The following is a 5112-nucleotide window of genomic DNA, read 5'->3' as shown; positions in this document are numbered from 1 at the left end:
GCTCACTGGTGCCTGCTGCAGATGAGGTAGCCTGGGTCAGCCAGTCTACCACTGCCTCTGCCTGCTGCGACCGTATGGGTCGCGAAGCAGTGGCAAAAAAATCGGGCACAGTCCTACGTGGACCAGTTGCCCCGCTGCTACGACCCACAGCCACCTGCTGCTGTGGCATTTGCTGCTGCTGTTGTTGCGGCTGCTGTTGTTGCAGCTGCTGCTGCTGTTGTTGTTGCAGCTGCTGCTGTTGTTGTTGCAGCTGCTGCTGTTGTTGTTGCAGCTGCTGCTGTGATGGCAGCTGCTTTGATGGCAGCTTGTGCTGCGACTGATTTACAGTGCCCAGACTGGGCATGGCACATGGCTGTTGTGGGGTTGGATGCCCACGGCCAGCACCACGGCCTCTTCCTCGGCCACCCCTCCCTATCCCACCCTTCTTCCCACCACCACCACCACCCCTCCCTAACCCACCCTTCTTCCCACCACCACCACCACCACCCATCCCCCCTCTCCCACGGCCCGTCATATTGGGCAACTAAACTTAAAAAAAAAAAAATATATATAAGGGGGGGGTTTGGATATTTCGGGGAAGGAAAGGAGAAAAAAATAAAACCCTCAACTAAATCCCCTCAGCAGAAGTGTGCACCCACAAGGAGTACACACACCAGCACAGACAAAGACAAAGACAGTTAGCCCTAAAAAGGGCTATTGGGTGGTGAGCAGGCAAGCAGAAGAGGGAAAACAGTAAACTGAAATCCACAACCTCCACTTGCACTGACTCAGAAAAAAAAAAAGCTCTCTACACAAACTCCACTAGCTAAATCACACACAAATCTCTCACTATCCTGCTCTCTCTACCTCTACCAGAAACGCCACGAGTAATGGCCGCCTCTGCAGCTCCTTATATAGCCAGTGGGTTGGCTCAGGGATGGCTCACGTCTTATTGGCTGCTGTGGGTGATGTTTAGTTTGTCGCGCGTCTTTTTGTTTTGACGCGCATTAGCGGCGTCGCGGCTCGTCGCGCGACGAAAATTTAGACGCGCGGCGAAACGAGTCGCGAGGCGAATTTTTGCCGCAATTTCGCGAAAAATTCGCCCGCGGCGAAACGCAGAAATTCGCCGCGAATTTAACCATGGCGAATTTATTCGCCCATCCCTAGTAAATAGCATTTATGTGAGAGTAGGGAGGGGCGTGTGTGGATGGATGCAGGGTTTTGATTTGGAGGGGTTGAACTTGATGGACTTTGTCTCTTTTCAAGCCGATTTAACTATGTAACTATTTTGTAACCCTCCTCTTCTAAAGAGTTTCTTCTGCGTTGTGCTCGTGCCACCTTCTGCATAAAGTAGCTGAGGCTTCACCGAGCTTTCTCCACTTTTGGCGTGGTCAATGTTTTTCTTTTGTAATAATGTCTGGATGCCATTAGTATTCTTGGGACGGGTGAATGTTTTGCCCTCGTTCCCAAACATTGGGCTTTCCATAGTCTGTACAAAATGTAAATTCTAAAGGAAAGTGCGCCGCATCTTTCCCATTTCCGCTTTGGGTTGATGAATGACAAACAAGCAGCTTGCGGCATAAGCAGAGTTTTGTTTCTGCCCGGTTTCGAACCGGGGACCTTTCGCGTGTGAGGCGAACGTGATAACCGCTACACTACAGAAACTCACGCGCTGTACCGGACACCAGACTTTGTGACCTTTTTGCGCAACAGTTTCCACAAATGTTGCCGATTATGATCGTGTTTGTTTTCTGAAATTGTTTTTAATGTTCTGTGTAACACCGGTCCACAGCTACAAACAAGGACATCTGACTTATAAAAGCCCCACAAGTTTTATGAAGGCATTTAAAACAGGTCATCGTACAAATGGAAGGAACCCATGACGAGTCCAACAAGCTATTTCCCAAGATCCCTTAGGTTGAGAGTAGAATGCAACTCCTCCCTTAATTTCATCCAGTGATGAATTCGGGGACGTGAAGTCTCTCTCCTCACCATATTGTGGGGCGGAACGCAGAGTCTCTGGGCTTCACAGCAACTTCTGAGAGATCTGTTTTGCAGCTTAACGGGGGGCCAGTGGCGCAATGGATAACGCATCTGACTACGGATCAGAAGATTGTAGGTTCAACTCCTGCCTGGCTCGACGTGCCTCTAAATTCCTTTTCAATCGACTTTAAAAGGGACATTGACATTTGATCCCCATTTATAATTGAGGGTCGAATTTCGGTGCACCAGCACCATGTGAAACCGATGGACGCATCCTGCTGCCTTCTGTGGGGATGCAAGAAATGTCCCCATCGCTCGTTCCTATGGGTTTTGCATTTCTATATTTTTTATTTATTTCTTTATTTATTTTTGAAGGTTTACGTTGGTGAAGCCTTTGCAAGAAAACAAAGCCACGCCAGGGCAAAAATGTTCTTGGCTTCATCAGTCATCATGTAGGATGTACGAATGCATGATGACTTTTTGACTTTTTAAAACCATAATAATATCTTTGCGTTTCAAGTGTTGCCAGTCTGCATTGGGTTAAATAAAGAGGATACAACTTTGCCCACCAAAACCCACGCAACTGATTTGCTATGGATGCAAACAGCACTAAAAGAAACTCGGTGTAAAGGTAACTGTGTACCTCGCTTTAGGAAGGAATTACACCGGTGACTCCCATACTGCTGTTATCTTTGTATTCAGTGTTCAGAAGGTCATTTTTCAAGTATAATCAGTAAGAATCTTAAAATAAAATAGTACACATATATTTATTACACTTTTGTTCATTGTGATCTAATAGTTACAGAATAACTAACCAACTGTTTCCAACACAAATATTTTCTGAGACATTTTGAATTTTGTTTTCATTTTTATTATTTGTGGTTTGTTATTTAGCTTTTTATTCAGCACCTTTCACTTTCATCTGGTATGGTGCCTATGGATTGGGGAAAGGCTGATGTTATTCCAATATTTAAAAAGGGATTACGATCTCAGACTGGCAATTATAGGCCAGTAAGCTTGACATCTGTGGTGGGCAAATTATTTGAAGGCTTGTTAAGGGATCACATTCAAAATGTTGTCCTAATGAATGGCTGTCAAGACCGCCGGGAGCGCGAGGAGTCGCGTCCGCTCCCGGCGGCGAAGAATCCAAGATGGCGGCGCCCAGTCAACCCACGTGGGTTCCGACGCCGGCGCCGTGACGTCAGCGCGGCGCGACGGTCGCAGGCGCGCCGACGCTGGCGCAAGGGCGCCAAATTCAAATATAAAAGGACGCCTTAGACGCCAAGATGGCGCCCGAAAATAGGATCTTGTTCCTGTATTGATTCCTGGGTTCCCTGTTGCCTATTCCTGTTATCCCTGTGGATATTCCTGTTTGATCTTTTGTTGCTGACCCCCTGCCTGGACTTTGGACTTTGATTATATTCTGCCTGCCTTGTGACCTGCTGCCTGAACTCGATTACCCTTTCTGCTTAATCCCTGGATACCACGATCCTGATCCCTCCTGAGGGGCTTCCTCCTAGATCCGGACTTCTCCCCAGAGGGGGCTCCCGGCTCCCTGACATTATTTTCGGGCCATGGATCCTTCTGAGGAAGCCACACCTCACGTCGGACGAGCGCTCCGCGGACTGGCATCCCGCATGGAGGACTACGAAAACCAGCAGGTTCGCATTGGGCAAGCACTCGATGTTCTGCTAGCTCAAGTGCCTTCTACGCCCTCCGCTGCTCCACTTACTGGAGATCCCCCCATGGCGGCAGCCTCTACGAACGCAAGCTACCCGACAGGTGAGCCTCGCATTCCACCTCCCCCTCGCTTCAGTGGGGACCCACAAGCCTGCAGGGGATTTGCCACACAATGCCAAATTCAATTTGAGTTCCAACCCACACAGTTTCCAAGTGAGCGTTCCAAGGTGGGTTATGTGATGTCTCGATTAGAAGGCAAGCCACTGGAGTGGGCAACGTCTCTTTGGGAGAAGAATTCCCCGGTGACTTATGATGTTAAAGACTTTCTCCAAGCTTTTCGCACAGCCTTTGATGCTCCAGGTCGGGTTACGAACGCCCCTGCCCGTCTCTTGCAGCTCCGGCAGGGAAGCCGCAGTGTCAATGAGTACGCTATAGACTTCCGAACACTGATGGCGGAGACTTCTTGGTGTGATGACGCTTACAAGGCTGTATACTACCAAGGCCTATCCATCCGCATCAAAGATGATCTCGTCTCCAGAGAGACTCCTGACACCCTGGAAGGGTTGATCGCTCTATCCATTAAGGTGGACACTCGTCTCAGAGAGCACCAGGTGGAGAGAGAGCGCAGCAGACGATTTTCTCCCATGTTGGCCCCTCGCTTTCAAAGGCCGATTCTGCAAACACCCGCTGTTCCTGTGACCCATGTGTCGACGTCTCCCTTGGAGGAACCTATGCAAGTAGGAAAGACTCGCCTCTCCGAGCAGGAGAGACTCCGAAGACGTATGGCAGGTCTCTGTTTATACTGTGGTGGGCATTCCCATTTTGCCAACGCCTGTCCTGCCAAAGCCAAGAGTTTTGTACCCCGAGGTATGTCTCAGGTTTCTCATGTAGGGGGCATCACTCGAGGTTCTCAGGAGAAGTATCAAGAAAATTCACGCAGACTTCTCCTTCCTTTGCAGATTCACCTGGCAAGTAAGTCTGTCTTCGAAAGGGCCTTCCTCGACTCCGGAGCGGATGGCAATTTCATGGATGCCTTTTTTGCCGAACGCATGAAGATTCCTCTGCTTCCATTGTCTTCACCCCTGCGAATTACCGCCATAGATGACAAACCCCTGGAGTTTGAATTCGTCACAAAGTTCACGGCGGAACTATCTGTACAAGTTGGGGCGCTGCATCAAGAAAAACTTTCATTTTTCATCATCCCCTGTCCTTCTACTCCAGTAATATTGGGTCTTCCGTGGTTACGTCTGCATAACCCCACCATAGACTGGTCCACTGGGCAGATCTCTCGTTGGAGTTTATTTTGCCTGCAACATTGCCTTCCGCCAAAACCCCTCGAGAAGGTGAATGTCTCCTCTGCAGAATTTAAGACTTTGCCCTCCACTTACAAGGGATTTTCCGATGTATTTTGTAAAAAGTCTGCAGAGTTCCTTCCCCCACATCGCTCCTACGACTGTCCGGTTGAACTCC

The 5112-nt window shown here is 49.0% G+C and overlaps 2 non-coding genes across 2 annotated transcripts; one reads left to right on the top strand and one right to left on the bottom strand.

Moving 5' to 3' along the window:
- Positions 1–1571: 1571 nt before the first annotated feature.
- Positions 1572–1644, bottom strand: trnav-cac. The gene has a single exon. It is a non-coding gene; the product is annotated as a tRNA-Val (tRNA).
- Positions 1645–2046: 402 nt separating this feature from the next.
- trnar-acg lies at positions 2047–2119 on the top strand. The gene has a single exon. It is a non-coding gene; the product is annotated as a tRNA-Arg (tRNA).
- Positions 2120–5112: the final 2993 nt, after the last annotated feature.

The sequence above is a fragment of the Xenopus laevis genome, chromosome 1L, assembly GCF_017654675.1.
Source record: "Xenopus laevis strain J_2021 chromosome 1L, Xenopus_laevis_v10.1, whole genome shotgun sequence".
Taxonomy (NCBI): Eukaryota; Metazoa; Chordata; class Amphibia; order Anura; family Pipidae; genus Xenopus; species Xenopus laevis.
The sequence above is the reverse complement of the archived record's forward strand: the minus strand, read 5'-3'. Positions and strand labels throughout refer to the sequence as shown.